Source organism: Lissotriton helveticus, chromosome 5_1 (assembly GCF_964261635.1).
Source record: "Lissotriton helveticus chromosome 5_1, aLisHel1.1, whole genome shotgun sequence".
NCBI lineage: Eukaryota > Metazoa > Chordata > Amphibia > Caudata > Salamandridae > Lissotriton > Lissotriton helveticus.
The window spans coordinates 777,009,210-777,031,127 of record NC_136065.1 but is presented as its reverse complement, the minus strand read 5'-3'; positions in this window follow the sequence as shown (position 1 = coordinate 777,031,127).

Below are 21,918 nucleotides of genomic sequence, written 5' to 3'. Positions count from 1 at the left end.
ACTATTTTAGAAATACCACTTTTAGAAAGTGGGCATTTCTCTGTGCTTATAACTCTTTGTGTCTGATAGCCTGCCCCCAATACACATCTGGGCAACAGCTACACTTTGTGCATCCCCTCTAGACAACCACAACACAGGAAGGGCTGGGTGTGACATGGGATACATCTGCATTCATCTGCATACTGACAGCCTTCTTAGGCAGGAAGGGGGAGTCGTGGCCCACACTTACATCTGAATAGGTAATGTCCTCAAGCAAGGGGCTGATTTACCCCTACTGATAGTCTAGAGCCAGGGCATGGCTGAAAGGGATGTCTGTGCACCTCAGAGGGCTCCTTTGAAGTCACCTACTACATCAAAGTCACCTTTGGGTATAAGTACTTGGGGTCTGACCCCATCTATTCAGACACTGCTTGGAACTTATAACCAGGTGCTGCTGGCTTTAAATCTGCACATTGCCAGGGGACTGCTGTGCTGCCAGGAGAGCCCACCATTTTGCTAACTGATTTGCTATGTTGGCCTGCTGCCTGCTAAATGCTGGGCTGCAGGAGGGACTGCAACTTTGAAGTCTGCCTTGATCTGTTGGTCTGCTACTTGCAGTCTTCTTTTGTGCCCCCCAAGTGTTCTCCAAGGGCTTGTTTGCTTGCCCCCTGTTCTTTGGGATCTCAGTGGCAGTGTCCAGTGCTCATAGAGCAACCCGCCTTTATCTGGGTCCCCAGCGGCGGTGTGCAGCTGACTCATACTAACCAGAAGAGTTCACCATATTTGATGACTTGATCCAGACCCCAGCGGTGGTGTGCAGCGACCCAGATCATACTGAGAGAGCAACTGTGAGAAATTGTAGGCTGCACTGCACACGTAGGTGGCTGGACTTGAACCTGCACTGAGTGAGGTACTGTGAACAGTTGTAGTTGCACTGCACACGTTGGAGGCTGTATTTGACTCTACCTTTGGTGACAACCCATTTTCACTCAGCGGAAGTCATGGAGCATTGTGTTTTCCTGCTCTTGGTGTGGAGAAGTCCTTCTGTTTGATCACCCCTGGGGATCATTGGGATTTCTCAAAATTACCGTGAAGAAGTGAATAGGAGCACAGGTGCTTCTGTGCTCTTTTGTTTCATACTGCAATTTATGTGATTGTCTCTAAAAACGTTCAAAGTACCTTTTTGATACATGTCGCTTTGGTCTTCTTGTGTTCATAATATAGCAATAGTTTTGTATAACCATGTGTAAAGTCTCTTTTTGTGGGGTATTCATGGTCTTACTGTTTGTGTGTGTTGCACAAATTCTTTACACATTGCCTCTGTAGATAAGCCTGTCTGCCTGCTCTGCACCAAGCTACCAGAGTAGGAGCACAGGTTATCTTTTGTGTGTATCTAGCTTACTCTGTCTAGAGTGGTAGGTTCTACCTGTCTTGGGGCATACCTTAGCGAACCAGAGCCCCAATTTCTAAAAAATGCTAACTCCCTTTATCTTTCAGTCGACGATGGGGTTGGCCCAGTGCTGCATCATACCTTTCACGCTCCCGCCAGAGTCTTGCGAGAGCATAACATTTAAAAAAAGAAAAAGAATTAAGCTTTTAATAATCACAGTACTAATCTTAACTTTCACCAACTTAGCCAATGCAGTTGGGGGAACATGACGGCTGTGTGGTGAAGGCGGCTGCAGGCGGTAGCGGGGGAAGTGAAGCGGCAGGCTGTGATGGTGCCTCCTTTGTACCTGGCTGGGCTTTGTGATGCGGAGACGGCTGGCTCCGGGATTACGAGTGTAGCGCTTTTGCATCCGCGGTGGGGAGAGGCGGCTTGGGAGCTCCAATGCTGCAGGTAGGCCGGGGTAAGGTCCGGTGGCAAAGGCAGCGCAAGTCGAGCTGCAGGCCGAGGCTCCCCGCAGTCCTAGGGAGCAGTGTGCAGCAGCCGGTCTTCTTCCCTGGGGGACCTAAGGAGGGGAGTGCTGAGTGAGAGGAAATACAGTATTAAGAATGAACAAGTAAGAAGTTTCCAGTCCCTGCTTATGGAGAGAGGTGCCTCAGTTGAAGGTGAGGTTGGTGAAAAGCCTTCCAGGTACACTTTGCAAACCAGGAATATCGAGGGTGGCAAGGCAGGACAGTTACCTGTTTTTTCATCAGTGACCCCTCTTACTATAGTGCAGGAAGCGAAGGACACGGCCAAGGGAAGGTGAGGTCGCCAAGGTGGAGGGGTAGGGGGGGGCGACAAGGGTTTTGCAAAGAAAGAAAACAAGTAAATCTCCATTAAACAATACCAGGGAAAGAAACTAAAAGCCAATAGCCCAACCAATTAAAATAACACCCTCCCTTAAGTCATTTTATCATGTCTTGTCCAGCTTGCAGGGAAGCGGAAGCCCTTAAGAAGTGATTTCTTGTACAGGGGCCAGAATGGAGGCACCTAAAGTGTCTTTGAATGGAATAGAGAGCGGTTCAAATAGAGCCCCCTCCCAAAAAGTGACGAATAAGGTCGGAAATAACTCTAGAAGAGTCCAAACGTATATAGATACAGTCCCCATCAGCAAAAGGTTCGAAGTTTTGGCAGTGACTGAACCACTTGAGGAGGCTTAGGATCCTCATATAAGGAGGGATAAAAATGGTGAAAGCAGAGAGGGATCTCTGGGAAATGCAGAAGACTCATTGACAAGTATACTATTGCGGCTAAAGAACTAAATCAAGAGTCGTTTCCGAGGCCAATGAGGTCGGCATACAAGCCTCATGCTCCGAGTTAACATCAAAATTGGATGAGGTAGCCTCTCGTACTAAGGTTTTGGATGATTAGGTAGGACTGATCATGCAAATTGCCTCCAAAAATGCCACTGAGATCTCCAGATTGGTCAAACAAAACCAGATCTTGAGAGATGATTTCGAGAGATTGGAGAATCACTCTTGAAGGAACAACCTAAGATTCTTGAATTTCCCAGATGCAGAGGAGGGTACGGATATGAAGGCCTTTATTATTAGCATGCTCAGAAATACAGCCCTAAAGAATAATAAGGGCATTAATCCATTAATCTCGAGCAAGAGATACAAAGAGCACACAGGGTGCCCTTTTGGCACAATCCTCAAAGGAGTTAACCTAGGAAGATCCTGGTCAATTTTATTTCATAGACTGTTAAAGATGCAATTCTCAGCGGGGCCCTAAAACATGGGCCATTTCCGTTAAGGGATCCTATGTAACAATAAGATCAGACATCTGCAAAACTACGGAACAGAGGCAATGTGAGCTAGGGAACAGGAAAGAAGAGCTACGGAAACTGAGAGCCAAGGTCCAAGTAAAATTTCCTGCAATGCTTCGTATAATGTGGGATAACCAAATGTATAATTACTGCACTGTCGAAGATGTCAATGTACTAATAGATACAATAAATAAGAAAAAGGATCTAGGTAAATGATAAGCAGTTGGCTATGTTCTGGTTGAGGCAGGAGACTGGTTAACAAAACTTGGATCTAATGAAATGCGGCAATATGCTTACTGTTATCTTCACTTACTGATTATTCCCCCAATAGGCTGCCCATTAGGCATTTTTATGCCTATCAAGATAGGGAGGGTTCCCCAGGGCTGGGTTAATGGGGAGGGATGGGTTGGAAGGGGTGGTGCTGGTACACGGGTGGGGATCAGAGGGGTTGAAATAAAAAAAAAGTCCTCATTATCATTTAGTCAGGAATGTTTTTTTGAGTTGAACATGGAGCAGGAGGTGGGAATTAGAGAGGGGGGATGATGACTAAACTAGGAAAAGCTATAGATATCCTCACCTGGAATGTGAATGGTCTCAGGTCACGACCTAGTCAGCGGGTGGTGCTGAGGTATTTGTAAGAGAGTCTGGTGCATATTATGGTCTTGCTGGACACACATCTGGTGGCAAATGAGAGTAAGGAACTATTTTGTATGTATGGCTGGGTCCGTAATTTCTTCATTTCCGACCAGGAGCAATACTGTAAGGGGGGTAGCAATTCTACGAAGAAGGGGCACTGGAATTGCATTTAGGTACTTTAGAACAGATGGGGAACATCCTTTACAACGCGGATGTTACCCCGCAGTACCGTTACAACACGTCTTGGTTACGACTTGCGCTGGAGGGCGCTCAAAGATAAGGAATAGTAGATTTACTATTCCAACACCTTCCATACTGTACGTAGGCTGGTGTTGGAATAGTAATTTTAACTATTCCTAAGTCCGCACCTCTACAGCACAAGTTGTGGTAAAGACTTGCGTTGTAAAAGACGCTTTGTAACGGTACGCGTGATAATACCACGCGTTGTACCGCCATACATCCGAACAGATAGCTCTGGTAGATGGGTTTTAGTTGGAATGAAATGTGCAGATTTTGAGTTTATCTGTTTTGGGGTTTTATGGTCCAAATGAGGATGATCCACAGCACCTTGTGGATTTGGAATTAAAGCTAGTAGAGGCAACAGTTCAGTTGATTTTGGGTGGGGATTTTAATACTCTTTTGGATCCCATTTTGGAACGCTCCACACGAAGGAATAGTGCCCCGGCGCCTAAAACAAGATGTGCCCTTAAAAATATGATGCAAGATTTAGGGCTAGTAGATGTTTGGAGACATCTAAAAGGACAGGTGAGAGGGTACACTTATCATAGTAAAATATAGGGAAATTATTCCAGATTGGAGTATTTTCTGGTGGAAAGCAGCCTAGCGGTTAATATAAAAAAGATTACACATCATCCTGCTCATATCTCTGACCACTCAGCTGTTGCCATGACATTACATGTCCCAGGAGTTAAGCCCAATTTAAGGTGGCCATTAAAACGTGCTCCCCTGTCAGATGAGGGGGTGGTAATTGTTTTAAAAAAGGCCACGTTGGAGTACTTCCTGATTAATACAGGTACTGCTTCCCCAGGAGTAGAGTGGCATGCATGCATCCAGGATGGTATTAAAAAGTCTCTGTTGTTCTAATGGAAGAGAGGAGAGGGCAGAATAGCAGGAATGGAAAAAGCAGTGGGTATTCTTGAGGCCTTGGTACGAAACTCATGTCCTGGAGTAGATACGGAGATACTGTTAAAAATACTTGAAGAGGTACAGTTAAATTAGAAAATCAAATTGGACTCTAAGTGTAAGGCAAGGTGGCAGGCTGTAAGTATGAGACAGTTTGAGTACGGGGAGAAAGTCGGGGCACTTCTGGCTTGGAAACTAGCTACGTTTGTATCAGAACCAATCCCAAGATGTTGCAGATGCGGCATGTTAAGAACCGATGACCTCCATACGTTCTTTGAGTGTCCAAAATTACAGGAGTACTGGCAGGATGTGGAGAAAGTTGTCAATGATATCTTCTGGTTGAATATAACAGTAAGCTCCACATTGGTACTGATGTGGTTGGAGGATTGTCCCAGTTAGCCCCTACTGGAATTTAGGAGGGATATTCTTTTCTATTTGATGTTTTTAGCCAGGAGAGAGATCTGTAAGCGGTGGCCGAATCCTTTCTCCCCTTAGGGTCTTGATTGGCTCCAGGGGGTTAGAACGATATGTAAGATGGACTCTGGTGCTGAGGGGGGCTCTTGCAGTGACATATGGAATGATTTCCAAAGATGGTCTGGAACTGCAAGGGCCTAAGGAGGCATCCTATGATTACACCTGTGTGAAACCAGTAGCTAGGGAACTGGTAAGACTGGATAGGTAGGGCCAGATGTTTAATTGCAAGTGACCTGAGGTCGGTATAGGTCGCATAATAAGGCCTGGTTTTGCCGACATTGGTGATATGGGGACACAAAAACAGAAAAAATCACATTACTAATCTCTTACACACTTCCTCTCTAAAAAGGACCACAATATGCATTCCTATTATTAGAGTGTACTGAGAACTCATCTACTCCTTTTTGCTATTCATGATCCTGCGAGAGTCAAACAAGATCATAAAAATTAGTTAAAGACAATAAACATCTATCATCTTCGTAGTAGTTATCCCTTGGACACCCCCTCTCTAACAGCATGCCTTTCTGCTTCCCCCTTATCTAACTTTTTTACTTCATCTCCACAACACCTTCAGTTTTTCACAATAAACAGTAATGACCCCCATTTCATTTCGAACATTCCAACAGCCAGTCAATCAAAGCGCTCGCACTTGAAAGACTCACTAAAGCCGCTCGCTGCGTGAGAGCGTGAAGGTTCACAGGAAAAAACTGGGCTCTCTGCCAATCACAGGACTCCATTTTTGATTTTGCACTCTCGCGGAACGCCCGTGGGACTCTTGCGAGCTCAACTGCCAAAGTATACAAATATTTTTGGCCCTTAATATCCCAAAACCTTCTGAACAGATTTACACCAAATCACAAAAAGCACAATCTGCAGACTATAATCTAGCTACCTGACAAATTTGGTGTAAATCTGTGTAGACGGTTTTGTTGCAGCCATGTCTAAGGAAGTCTAAAAAAATGCAAAGAGATTTTTCTTTTTGGACCCCTTTTTTCTCAGCCACCGCTCGACAGATCACCCAAACACTTGCCAGGTAAGAGCTGAGTTGGACAAACTTTTTTTTGGGAAGTTTTTGGAAGCTTTATCATACCTCTTTGTTATGTCTGCCTGTAACTAGACAAAGGAAGTTGTGTTTATAAACCAGGATCTTCTGTGTTATTGGTCTCACTCAGCCCTTTCCAACGAATTTACAGAATTGAAATGCATGTTTGCTTTTTCTTCTGGGTCTTTTCCACCTGTAAAAGGTACCAAGTGTGACCTTACAGAAACTATCAGGGAAAACCTGCAAGGGTGTTAAAATGATCACAAAACTCATTATTCCAATCCCTGCGCAAACTCTTTTTTTCACAGGGGTTTGTAATTTAACTCTGACCTTGTATTGGGGATTTCATTCTCTTAGAAAGTTGGAGTGGTGAAACTGTAAGTTTATATCGCTTTGCCCACATTTTTTGCATTGGCAGTTGCTCGAGACTTTAAACTGCAATGGACAGATAATCTCCTACAATTGTTCTGGAAAATGGCTCCTCTTCAAAACATTGGGTTTTGCTCCTTGTAGGAAACATAGGGCCTCATTTATGAGGCGTGCGTCACTTTTACGCCGCTGGTGCGTCACTTTTTGTGACGCACCAGTGGCGTAAAAAATGCACCTTGTTGCGCCATATTTACAAAGTGACGCATCTCGGTAGATGTGTCGCTTTGTAAACCCCTACGCCACATTATACCTGCGCCAGGTATAATGTATGCAAGGGGGGCGTTTTGACGCAAAAAGGGTCATGGAAGTGACGCAGTGAAATCTGTAAGATTTCACTGCGCCATTTCTTGGCCGCTAATGCGTCAAAATCTTACGCCTGCTTCATCGCAGGCGTAAGACTGACGCAGGCACTAACAACATGGGACTTGCCCATGTAAAAGTACACATTGCTGGAGTTGCGTCACTTTTGTGACACACTCCAGCAATGCATCACTTTTGCGCCTACAGATACGTCAGAAATACTGACTTATCTGTAACTCCCTGCGAAATGGTGCGTCATATTAAAAATATGACGCATCAATCATGACGCAAGGAGTGCGCACAGAGAAGTGACGTATCGCTGCTTTCACGCAGTGATGCGTCATTTCTCATAAATGAGGCCCATAGAGCCCTCTCTGGTTAAAGATCAACTTGCAGTTGCTGGCCTCAAGCACAATTACTGTAATGAGCTTTACCTTCAGACCGCCAAAAGTTATTTTCTACAATACTGTGACTTCCGAACTCTTCTACTAGGGTTACTGAAGAATGGTAAAATACCTTGCATGAGCGTCATAATCAGACAGGCATAGTGGGGTTGTATGTCAGAATATCGGCGTTAAAAATATTGAGCATATGCTCTACTAGGGAGAAACCTAAAATACTTAACTACTGAAAAGAAGACGTATTGCCTGCTTACTCATATGAGTGTTGAGAAAGGATGCATGACTGTGTCCCTTTGGTGGGCCTTCAACTACATAGACCTGCTACATGAAACATGACTTGACCTGGTTCTAACACAGAGGAAATCCACAACATAATGCATAAATTGCCACTTGTAATTACATAATGTAGAATAAAGTCACAAAACCCAAGCTCCCACGAGCCTCTCATCATTGGCGACCTACGTACACTGAACGCGATCTTGCAAATGCTCTGACCACTACCTTAACATACAGCTTCTGGGATAATGTTGTAAGACCCATCTCACAATGCATTTCCATTCTAGGGAACGTCCACTGAATACAGATCTGTTTTGCACAATGCACAAAACACACACATTCCTATGATCGCAAATACACACACACACACACATACACATGCTCCAGATTATGCAGGATATGTCCAATTAAACACACAGAGATGACACTATTCACTGAAACCGTCCTCATCAGCACGACACTGTTAAATTGTAAGCATTGCTATTTTTATAGTCTAGTATAGAATAACATAACATTGGGTATTACATACACTCCCATACATATATATATTTTAACTTTTAAACACACATATATACAGAGCCACTAATTTCAGTTTTCAGAAACAAGTTATTTCTTCCGTTCGGAGAAACAGAAGATAAACTCAAATGAAAAGGCTGCTAGAACGCTGCATGTCAAGTTTCCGACTGCGACCTTCCTTTGGCAGATGATAAATTGCAGCTTTTGCGCCATGCAACTAAGGCTGGCATGATTTCCTGCATTCTGATTATACATGCAGTTGCCAACTCTGACATTTCCTCATTCAGTGCGGACATGAATGATCTTTTTCTCCCCGGTGCTCAATAAAGAAACAAAAACATAGCAGCAGAAAGCAGTAAATGTTATGTTTCATTAATTACTGTGTGTAGTGTGAAGAGTAAACATAGTCAGCAGGGTGAAATTTCCGATTTAGCCATTATCCTTACTCCTTTCTTGGTCCAAGGAGCCTAAACGGGTTTGCTGTGAAAGAAATTACAGAACAGATAAAAGCCCTTACTATTTAACAGTCTAAAACTCTCAATAACGATGTTGCTCTAGGCATTTTTTTATTATACACATTAGATAATCCTTGCTTTTTTCATTTGTTTATTTATGTAAGATCCTGAAAAATATACCTTTACAATTTCTTTGAGGTTTCTTTAGTCATTAAAAGAATATAAACTTTGATACTTATGACATGCAATGCTATTAGAACATTCTAACCAATGAAGGTTAAAAATTAAAAAGGAGAAGCTGAAAGAAAACATCAGGAATGTTGTAGCTGGAAACCCATAACATCCAGTATTAGCCACGACCCCCTCCGTTGTCTTCCATGGATCGCTCAACACTGCAATGTTCTAATATTATTTATGAGAATCCTCCTTTATTGTTTTAATTCCTCTTACACGAATTCTTGCTTCATTAATTCTTTTTTATTTGAATTTCAATAATAATTCGTGGAGTTGCTTCACCTGGGGACTACAGACCTAGTAACCCTCCCACACCCAGTCCAAAGCAAGAAACCGCGGAATCCTTCTTGACAACAAAATCTACAAGTGGCAACCAAACTACACAGAAAGACCCACCGAAGCCTTCATCCAAAGCAGAGTGCACTATGGGAACTCGCTGTACACAGGAATCAACAAGAAACTCACAAAAAGACTTCGAACCACCCCATTGTTACATCCAGACTTGTCCTCAACGTCCCATGCAGGTCTCAAAGCATCCACGGTTCAATCTCCTTACCTACACAGGCAAAGCACTGCACAACACAGGCCCTGCCTACCTGAATAACCGCAAATATTTCTACCCCCTCCACAGGCGTTTGCGCTCAGCCGTAGTCTAAGTAGCACAAGTCCCATGCGTACTCACAAGCAGTTGGGAGGTCGAGCCTTCTCCTACATCACCCCTAAAGCAACTCCAACACCACATTTGAGCCTTCCTTCTCCCTTTTTGAATTCCTCATGAAGCTGAAGACTTGACTCCACAGGGCTGGTCCCACTCACCTGCAAAGCGACAGAATACCCTCAGAGGTGAACGTGTGCTATAAAAAATACAGATAATATAACATTACATAACAATAATAATGGGATGTAGCTAACAGAGAAAAATGTATTTAAAAAAATATGCAGTTTCACTCTTCAATTTTTAAGTATACATTATGTAATGCTTCACAGCTTTTCTTAAACACAACGGTTGCCATTTCCTTGGATTTTATTCCATTAGAAGACAGTAGTCACTTCAGGGAAAAGCAGCTAATTTGAGGATTGAATTGAATGTGTCACATGAGTTTCAGTTAAATATTAAAAATCTGGACTCGAATTCTAGGTTCTAAACTGGTCAAATGCTTTCTGGGGTAAAAGAGGTCACGTAGTTCTATTCAAAAGAAAACAATAACATGATCAAATATAAACAAGAACATCTATTCTCATCGGGTAAATAGAAAAAAAAACTTTCACTTGTGTAAACGAGACCTACCCTTTATTGTCCTGCTTTCTTCTTTGCAATTCTTGATGTATTCTGAAATCTGACTTTGCATTCTAAAAGAAGTTTTCACTGATTCTGCATATGCAAAGTCTTTTGGGCATCAGCCCCCAGGTCATACAAGCCCTATGTTCTGTGAGGATAGTTTAGAAAAAACATTAGCAAAGCCAATAGGCCTCGCCCACAGGCCAGCTTTTGGCTTTGGCAATCGTGTGGGAGTGGTGAACGGGACGGGGAGGAAGAAACGGACGGGAATGAAGAAACAAATGAGGGGGGAGCAGAAACAGGGTCTATTTCAAAAGTGAAGTAAAAAAACGTAAATGGAGGGACATGTTGGGATATTTTTAAGCCTTTTAAATAGAACAAGCCTCAACACAGAGAGTACAAGGGGCAAAATGCAAGTGAAAGCAGAACACTTTCGCACGCACTCAGTTGAAGTGCTGAAAGTGAAAGAAAAATCTATTGTCTTTAGAAATCAGGTAGGGGTTGTGAATAATAGAGCGGGTGTGAGTGGATAACAGTCAGCCTCGGATTGGTAATGCGGGCATTCGGGCAATGCCCGAGGGGCCATTGTCCGAGTTCTGCTGTGGGCTGCTTTTTTGAGCAGTCTGGGGGGCCATTTGGGTGCTGTCTCTATTGTTCGATCAGCCATTGGCCCAGTGGGTGTCTGAGCGGCCTTTCTAGAGGCGGATGGGCGCTCATTACCTCCGTTTTGCAACAGGCAGAGGTGCCACTCCCTTTGTCTCGCTGGCCAGCCCATTAATGGGTGCACATATTGAGCAGGGGCAGGGGGCCTGAGCAGAAGTGGCCTCACTTGTTTCACCATTGTAAACTAACACGTGCACTTTTTTACCACCTCCCACCCCTCAAGTTTTTTTATAAGATTTCGCTAAAGCAGTGATTTGACTGAGGAGTGATTATGCAAATGTGGGCCGATTTATTTTTTTGCGTGCCCGGGCCGATTTTCAATCCCAATCCAACCCTGATAACAGTACTACTAAAATAAAATGTGTTATGAAGCAGCCAGTGCTGGCCACTTCATATTGCTTTTTAGGTCTCTCGCCTAGTGTTGCAGCGCGTAGCACTGCTCGCGCAGCGAGACTTCATGTCGGGGCTTTCAAAAATCGCTTCAGATGCTCGCACACGCTGCATGTGTGCTTTTACTTTTGCCCCAGGCTATTGGCCTTTGCGTGCGTCTTTTTAACAAAGACAGCACGCAATTGGCCAAAGGCGGGCGCATTGCTCCGCCCATGGCCTATTGGTGTCGGTTACCCACACAGCCGCCATGTGGTTTCAATTATCGTGCCCTGACATGGGCGCGATAATTAAAACTAGACGTCTCGCTGTGGCGCGCATGCCCACCACTCGTTTTGCATGTTATGGGTCTGTTATGCTTGCTAACAACATTGATCATTATTGCTTTACTTTTCCTCACTATGTTGAGGGATTCGTTGCCTTTTAATATAAATACCAAGTAGCTGGTAGAAATGCAAGCACCAATAATACTGTTAATTTGATTGTGATATGCTTCCTGTGAGGAACGGTCCCTCTTGCGTATGTATTTAATGAAACATAAGATTCATGCCTGTTCTTTAGTATAATCGGCGGAGGCTTTCAATGTTATTTATAACAGTTAAATGCTTACTCCATTTGTTTTTGTTTTTCCTTGCATGTTGCTTCTTTCAATTTTTATGTAGTTATTTTATTTTACTAACAAGCACGGCACACTTTAATTTTAGCAGCTGCGCACCTTCAGTTCTTTTCTTTTTTTCTTCATCATTGCAGCTTGCTCCTCTTTGCCATCTGGCCCCCTGGGCACACACACAACATTCAACATTAGCAGCAACACGGGCACCATGCTTAATATTTGAACAGGCGCCCGCATGACTTCTGAGCTGCTGCTGTATCATTCTAGCTCCTCACCAGCACAAGGTGCCACTAGGAGCTATCTATGAACCACAGACACCATCAGAGGGTATCTGAGCCATTGCTGCATCATTCTAGCGCCTCGCTGGTGCTGAGCGCCCCTCCAGCGCTATAGAGATCCAAGTTTGTATCTCTGGATTATGAGCCCCCCCACAACCCCCACCTAAACTTCATTGTTAAGGTGTCAACAAACAGGGTCGGGTTTGGCTTCCCTACCCTGTCACTTCTATGGGCTCAGCGGGGCTGCTTTGACAGTCGAGCGCGCGCTCCAGACGGGAGTGACAGGAGGCATTAGAAAGAGACGGTCGGCAATACCTGAAGATTGTGTGGGGATGTGGGGTTACAAAACATTGACATGTTGCGAATATATAGAAGTGGCAGAAAAGTGTGGAAGAATATATATATATATGTGAGTATGGTTTTTTTGGGGGCTTGAGAGGTTGATTGTTGCTTTTACATTTTTAAACTGTACATTTTTTTTAATCGGTGTTATTGCGTAATGGACATTTATGTAAACATGCAATTACACGGGGGTCCGTCTTTCCTTTAAATAATGTTACTTAACAAATCTTACGAGAAAGTGAACTCATTGTAGTGCACATCTCCGTGTTCCTTTTGCACACGTACATGAGCTATTACCTTCAGTGGACGAAGGCAGGGGTGCTTTTAAGTTCTTGCAAGAGAGCCTCAAGGGGCCAGTCTTATTGGGGTGTGGGTCGATATGTCTTTGAAGCAGATGGCTTATGTAATAAATTGAAAAATTGAATTGTTAGGAGAGTGCAAATCTGTCTGTCTTTCATTTGGGGGATTCACTTAGAAGGTCGTGTTTGTAGTGTTCACGATGTGAGTAAACGCAGACTGCAGTGACGTATTTAAGGATGTTTGCATTAAGTGATGCTAGGAGGTGTAAATCCTGGCACTGTTAGTAACAAGGCAGACTGGCAAACCGTGAGTTAAGCTCATGCGTGGTGACTCAGGGAGAAGATGAGTAGTGACGACTCAACAGCTGCAAGGGAGGGGGACAGGGGGGGCGATGAGTTAGGAGATGTACCAGGGGAGTGGTGCAGCTGTAAGTAAGGATGTGATGTCGAGGAGACAGTGAGTAGGGACTGCTGCAGTCCATAATAATGAGGATGGTGTTCTCATGTGTGGGGGGAGGGACTGGGGATGAAGCTTGTAGTAAGGACGGGTAATGTAAGAGGGAGGAGTAGGGGATGCCTCTGGAAATGAGGAGTGGGGATGTAGGGCAAGTGTCGAAAATTACTAATGGGCGGGAGTGACGAGTGTAGAGGGAGTGGCACAGCTGGGGAACATGATGTGATTTAACGGTCAGAGCTGCTGACTTTAGACCTGGGGAACCAGCTTCGAGCCTCGGTGTCGGCCCAACATCCTGTGATTCTGGCTAAATCCCTGCATCTCCCCGTGCCTACTAAAAAATGTGTCATTGTGTAACGTAACTGGTGCTCATGTAAAGTGCTCCATACCTTCAGGTCGATTTAGCGCTATATAAAAACAAGCATTTGCGATGCAATAGGTCTCGCATTTACGTGAGTTTATGCTATTGGCATTGAAAATGACAATGCCTTTTATTTATGTTTTAAAAACCAAAACATAAATAAAAGGCTATGTCATTTACAATGCCATTAGCTCAAGCTCTCGTAAATGCGAGACGCATTGCAAATGATTGTTTTCCTTTTGTTTGTTGGGGTGGGAAATGTAGAAGTAATAGGGACAGGGGTGGGAGGGGAGAGAAAAAAGCAAATGACAGAGCCAGCTACAAAAGACAAATCAACCAATCAATCAATCAATCGGTATTGTAAAGCGCAGCAGTGTTATCCCTAAGGGTATCTGGGCACTGAGGGTGCCATGTCTCTGTTGAAAAGCCAAGTCTTGAGTTTCTTTCTGAAGTCTGCCAGGGAGGATGCTGTTCGGAGGTGGAGAAGCAGGTCGTTCCAGGTGTTGGCAGCGATGAAGAAGAAAGATATGCCTCTACTGTGGCAGATGCAGGGGTTTGTGCGAGGGCAATTGAGGTGGAGCGCAGGTGTCTTGAGAGCTGATGAAATTTCAGATGGTGTTTGATGTAGGATGGTCTTTAATCATGAAGGGCTTTGTAGGCCTGTGTGAGGATCTTGAACTGGCGTCTCTTCTGAATGGGGAGCTATTGGATGTGTCTGAGGTGTGGAGTGATGTGGGTCCATCTGGGGAGGTCCAGATTAAGCCTCGTTGCAGCTTTCTATACAGTCTGGAGTCAGCGCTGGAGCTTGGTGGGGATTCCGGCATAGAGACCGTTGCAGTAGTCGAGGCGGCTGGTGAGGGCATGCATGACAGTCTTTCTTGTGTTGACTGGTATCCATCTGAAAATTCTGCCGTGGATGCGAAGGGTGTAGAAACAGGAGGAGGTGACTGTGTTTACTCGACATTTCATGATCAGTTGTCTATCAAGGATGATGCCGGGGTTGCCTGCATGGTCGGTCAGTGTGAGTGTAGGTCCGAGTTCTGCAGGCCACCAGCTGTGGTCCCATGCAGAGGTGTTCTTCCCGAAGATCAGTTCCTCTGTTTTGTCAGAGTTGAGCTTGAGGTAGTTATCTCTCATCTATTTGGCTATGTTGGTCATGGCATTGCGGAAGTTGATTTTGGCGTTGGAGGGGTCCTCGGTGAGTGAGAGGATTAGTTGAGTGCTGCCTGGATAGGAGATTATGTTTAGTCAGTCGGATCTGACAACATCTGTGAGGGGAGTCATGTAGATGTTGAACAGGGTGGAGCTGAGGGATGTACCCTGTGGTACACCGCATATGATATCCTTGGGTGCATAGGTGAAGGGAGGCAGTTGGATGCTCTGTGTGCGTCCTGTAAGAAAGGAGGTGATTCACTTAAGGATGTTTTACTGTATGTCGATGTTGTAGAGTCTGCCGATGAGGGCGCGGTGGGAGACGGTGTTGAATGCAGCAGAGAGGTTGAGGAGGAACAGAGCCATAGTTTCTCTATGGTCAAGGAGGATATGATTTTATCTGTGGCAGCAAACAGTGCTGTGTTTGGCAGGGAATCCTGATTATGAGGCATCGATGAGATGGTTGTGGTCCAGGTATTCAATTAACTGTTTGTTGATTGCTTCCATGATTACTTTGGCGGGTCGGGTAGCAGGGAGATTGGACGATAGTGTTTGAGGTTGCTCGGGTTGGCTGAGGGTTTCTTTTGGATGGGTCTGAACTTCATGTGTTTCCATCTATTTGGGAAGGTTGAGGTGATGATGAAGGTGTTGACAATGCTAGTGAGTTCCATGCTTATTGGGTTGATTCCGAGTTTGAAGAGATGGTAGGGGCAGAGGTCGTGGATGCCCTGGAGTGGATGAACAACATGATGGCTGTGGTGGTCTTTGTGGTGAGTGGAGACCAGGTGGTGAGTGTTTGGGTGGTGCTCGCTGGTGGGTTGAGGTTGTTTAGGATAAGAGAGGAGGGTTGAGGTTGATGTTATTGTACATGGAGACAATTTGATGTGGAAGTAGTACGAGAGGGTGTCGCAGAGTTCTTGGGAGGGGTGGATGGTGTTCTCTGTGGCTGTTGAGTTGGAGAATTCCTTGACTATTCTGATGGTTGGTTGCGGTATTGTTGCTGGTAGTGATGGCTGCTCTCTTGACTTCCTTGAGGCGCAGGCGGTAGTTGCTGAGGGCTGCTTTGTGAGCTGCTCTGTTGAAGGGGTTCTTCATTGCACACCATCTTTTCCTGAGTTTGTAGCAGCTGAGCTTGGTGGTTCTGAGCTCTGGGGTTTACCAGCTGGCTTTTTCAGAGGTTCTCTTGGTTTTTGAAGGTTTCAACAGGGCTTTGGTGATCCAGGCAGAAAAGTTCAGTACGGCCTGGTCAAGGTCTGAAGACCTTTTGGGTTGTGAGGTGCAGAAGGCCAGTGTCCACAGAGTAACAGTAACCTTGACCGAGCTGCGGTGGGCGGTGCAGTGGTGCTTGACGGTGTTGTGCTGGGGGTCGGAGAAGGTTGATTGGACAATGGCACGGTGACGCGGCTAAACTTAACTGTCACTGGAGGCAAAGATGGAGTTGAGCATGTGTCTGGCTTTGTATGTGTGTTTGCTGACCAGATGGTTGAGACCAATGCTGTTCAGGTTCTCAAGGAGGGTGATGAAATTGGCATCATTGAGGTAAGTGACGTGGCATTTGAGGTTTCCAAGTAGAATGTAGTGGTGGGAGTCGATGGCTAGGGGGGCGATGAAGTTGGAGATGGCAATGCAGAAAGCTGATCGAGGTTATGGTGCCCTGTTGGCTAGGGTGCCTCTTACCTTGATCATACCATCGATCTGTAGAACAAAGTTGAGTTGTTCGTTGAGGGGTATTGGGTTGTCATTGGTGATGGTGCATCAGACAGATTCCCAGGAGGTGATGGCAATGCCCTAGCTGTGTCTGTGGTGCGAGCTCAGTGTATCATCTTGTAGCCATCAGGGGTTGCAGTGGCGATGTTGGGATTCGAGGATGGGTTGATCCACGTTTCAGTGATGAAGGCAATGTCCTGGGAGAGGGTGGTGATGGGGTCCTAGATTTCCATGATGTGTTTGCAGAGAAAGCGTGCATTTAGCAGAATGCACTGGAGCGGTTCCGGGTTGTTTATTGTCTTCTGATCGGGAGTGTGCTGGGTCCAGAACGGGCAAAGGGTACTATGTGGCAGCTGAAACAGCAGTGGCACAGATGAAGGGCCCTTTGGTTAAACCTGTGAAGGACACAAAGCAGTTCTTGTAGTGCCCAGGGTCCAGGGCCAGGAGCTCCTTGGAGGTGTAGCGGTAGATGGTGGAAGGAGCAATGGCCCAGGTAGCTTCTGAACTCCCTTTAGTCACAAAGATAGTCGCACACCACTGCCCCATGGGATGACACCCTTGGATCCACTGTACTCCCATTCCAAAACTCATCCAGTTCAAGCTCTTTAAACTCTCTGCTGCAATTGTAGGCAGAACTGGCCTTTATAAAGAGCTGCTCCAGGCACGCGGCCTAGCAATGGAAGAAACCTCCCCTTCTATGGCAAGAGCAGTCAGACAGCAGCCAAAGAGGGGCTGAATGAAGCTCACCAGTGTTTACTCAGTAACAGACTGGTCCATCATCCTGCTCCGGCATAAACAGAGAAAAAGGGCGAGCCAGCAGCATCCCCGTAGACAGGGCTGCCCCACATCAAACATACAACATAGAACACGGATATAGAAAGACGCTGCAAACACCTGCTAAAGGAGTCATTCCTTTTATGATAAGCATTCCTTTTAAAGAATACGACTGTCGTGCATTTCAAAAGAAAGTGCATGAAAACTTGGAAACTAAGGTGACCGTAGGGGAAGGGTGGACGCGGGGTGGTGCGACGCTGAAAGCAACTACTAAAGGGGTGGTTTCTTTCAAGATAAGCGTTCCTTTTTAAAGAAACCGACTGTGTCCATTTCAATAAAAGGTGCATGAGTATGAAGAAACTAAGGTGACTAGAGGTGAAGGGCAGAGGCGGGGTAGTGCTGAGAATGAGTTGATCACCAATGAAAACACAGGAGACATGAGGAATAAAAATATTGTGAAGCTTGCACAAACACAAGCGGATGTATGTTTTCAGTCCTGTCACTCTCTTTTCCTCCAGCTCCTGGTCACTATAATTAAGACTATGATTCCCCAGTAGCATTTTTGTTCAAGAGAAGTCTAATTGGTACCTCTAAGCTACTTCTGACAACTTCTTGTGTGTTTGTGTGTTGCGGGTGACATCCTTCGCTATAAACAAAAGGTCATTTGGCTCATACGTCTCTACTCTCGCCAAAGGTAAGTTCCCTCTGATGATCTCGTCTACCTCAGCCTTCAACTTCACCACATCCAATAGTTTCACCTTTAACTGCAGCCTTAATGGCTCCCTGGCTTGACGTACTGTTCTGACCTCCCGTGCTGTTATTGTGATCTCTCAACCAATTCCCTAATTCTGCAACGCCTAGAACATGTTGATTTCCAGCGACTCCCTGACTTGCACTTGTTTCTGAAGCTACACCCACTGTCCCCTCACTGGAGTTTCTCACATCCTCAAGTCTGAACTAGTATTCTCCATGGGTATCGATCATATAGTACTGGAACCAATGTGTATTCCCGAAGGTTCTCCAATTGCTGGTAAACAGGTACTAGATTCTACAGGCACTAGAGATAGACAATTTCCACTCATTGTCGCTGACCTCCAAATCCAGTTCCTTCTACCTGAGCGGACGACGTTGAGTAAGGCTTTCCACTGATTTCGGGTCATACACAGGGACAATAGGACCAATAGTGACTGGTACTGTTAGAGCTTCCAGTAACTGTGAGCAGCGATAACTGCATTTTGTTCCCTACCGCCTAAAGCGGATACTCCTGCCCCTCCTCTTGCGTATTCCTTTCCTACAACTCCGGTACTAGGACCTGTTTGAAGTGCTGACAGACTCTCTGTGTTCCGTGTCTTCTCCAACTCTCACCTTCCCTCCTCTTACTGTGGATAGTAAGGTAGAGAATGCTCCTATAACGACCCATCCAACAAGCTGTCTTCAGTATCCCACCCATCATTTCCGTTTTCCCTTCTGGTCTTGTTCTGCGAATCTCCCTCTCCTACCCACATTGGGTACAGCCTTTCTCCTTCAATAGTATCCACTCATCGTCGCTTAAACTGTGTATCCCATTGCACTTCCTGACATGCCCTCAAAGCTTTTCTCACCTTCCCTTGATATATCTCCCCTATTTGCAAGTGCTGCCCATATCCATAATGCCTCAAACTGTATTAGGATAGACAAAGGTCCCAGTGCAAAAATCACTCCCCTCAACTGGTGCAACACATCCAACTGAAATGAACCAAAACTTGGAAATGACAATTCGCCCACTTTTTCAGTGATTTTGTGCCATTTTTTAAGCCAGATTATATTATGGAGCCCTACTTCTGTCGCCATATAATGTGCTGGAGTATCCTCTGGTGGCGCTTCTTCACCAACTCGAGTAACAACACCCTATATCACTTCATCAAAGATCCTGCAACACCCTAAAACATTGCATTAATAAATTGCAAGTTCAACTTTTAACGATCGAACTGTATTTGTCAACCACAACTTCTCAACGACTCCCAACCAATCCCAGTGCCATGTTACAACAACCGACCTATCCCAGCGCGTCACACTCTAACGTCACATTCACTCCACACAGCGGCTCACCCTCCTTTACAATTTCTTCATACACATTCATTCACACAATCATCTTAAACTCCGTAAATATCTGCCATCTAAAAGAATCAATAGGATTCAGCAATCCAAGAACAGTCACACATGGCAAACCTCAACCTTCGCTGGTTACCCAAATCAGTATAGTTCACCTTGGAACACAATGTCCACTAAACGATTCCCTTATGTCTCATTCACACAAAGTTCCATGTCTTATGTGGAACTGTCGCTGATGTCTCACGACAACTCCTCAATTCTCCGGTCAGACAATAACAATAAATCTCGATGTCGCCAACACCATTTAATATATCCCTGGATCTTAGGCCACTTCAGGACGTGAAACTCAAATCTCAATCCTTGACCCACGTTGGGCCCGAAACCACCTTAATTCAACTCACACACCAACTCCACCAGACATTACACAATCAATTCATTGCCGCAATCTAAAACACGCCACACACCCTATTGATATTCATTCCTTCGTTCGCCACTGATCTCGCCGCACCATCAAACTCGTGTCAGTCTCAGCCGGATTCTGTCACTCTCCGTTCTCGGCCATTGGGTCTATGTTGGGGCTCTGGGGTTCTAGGTTTCCTCTTTTCTAGACTAATTTTAGATTCTCACCTCATGTGCAAACCATCCTCTGCTACCAACTGAAAGGGCCAGGCCCATATGTTCTGGACCTGTTCTAGAATCACGATCCAATGGTTCTTTTTAGCAGCATGGAGGGGAGAACGCCGCTATTAAAGTTAATCAATTCAACAGAAATTTCTTTGAACACATGGTAACCACAGACATGGTTAGTTAATTTATTACAATGCCAAAATTAACTGAACATAAAGACACCTCAAAAGAACAGTGTAGAAATACATAGGAATCAGCATAAAGCCAAATATGTGAATAAAGTTGAGGTGGTGCAATATGCACAAAATAACTCAAGAAATAGGATGCAGAGGATCAAAAAGCATGAGTCTAAATTTCTTTGCATTGAGGTTTGATGAAAATACAGCATCAATCTATCCCTGCACTAACACTAACATGACATCCCTACGTAGGCATTCTCAAATTCTAGTATGTACAAAACGTCTGCACAACAGATTGGACATAGCCAGCAAGCAGCAGTAACCAGACAAGGCCAGTCATCTGCTAATGAATGCCAAGAAAATTACGAATCAGTAGTGGCAACAATTTGCATGGTGGAAGAGCAGATTATTCTGTAGGAGAATCAATAATTTAGACATTTTTCACCAGTCCCAGATGAGAGAAAAAAATAAATGCATAAAAGATGCCTGCAATTTGTGGGACCTGGTTCTGCAGAGTGGACATCCTGGTATATACAGGATGGCATAAGTGGAATGATAAAAAAAATCTATGAGTCATGCAACTGACATGTACTGCTGAGCAGAAGTTTAAAAGCAGTGACCGAAAAAGTTGGAGGAAGAAACGGTTCCACCAGAAGTACTTGGAGCTGCAGATAAGGATAAAGACCTGAAGCTAAAGATGCACTGAACATACTGCAACACATTTTTAAAAATACCTTGTTTAGGAGAATGAAAAAATCGGTCATTTTGTGGAATGAACCAACACTAAAATAAATAACACGAAGTTGTCTTCAAAAAGGGAAGAACACAAAAAACTGCTCAACAAAAAAAAGTATAGATATAAATTAAAAAGTATATGAAGTTTTTTTTTTAAAAGGTGTGTGGCAGCGGCTTCTCTGAAGGCACAGGGATCTCCACCAGGCAGGCAGAGATCTCCAGGTATTGTGCTCTGTAATCCTCCAGGGCAAATAAGTATATCCCTCGGTTGTCCTGTTAGAACAGAGTACATCTTGCCAAGGGTTAAATAAGCTTCAGAATTCCTGACACTAAAGTTGTGGGATCCTCATGATGGCTGATAGTGTTGACGTATGCCACTACACTCCATGCTGTCTTCCATATCTAGTACATATCCTTTGTTTCCACCTGAAAATTAATGATGTATGGTTTGGCTTCACTGAGAATGCTGCCTAAAATAATGCTGATCAGAATGTCTTGCCCGTGCGCTATTTTCGAATACTCATAGTGTTTTTGTTTTGCTACAGGATGTAACTGTCCGCATGCTAACCGCGATTGATCAAGACAAGGGACGCCCGAGAGGCATCGGTTACACCATTGTTTCTGGTAAGGCACATCTTTAACCAGCAGTACCTTAGAATTATGTGATGCTTTATTTACATTATTTTTTATGTACTGTAGCAGAAATTATGCATGAAAGAATAGGATAAATCCGGACTTTCATCCACGATCACTGTATTGAGCACTGTTATACTGGGCACTACTAATATATATTATCCATTACCTTTTGCAAGGCAAACTGTAGTAGTAGGCACTGATTGAAAACAAGTTATTCGTGCAATTCTTAATCCTTGCAAGCAAACACCCAGCATGTTCT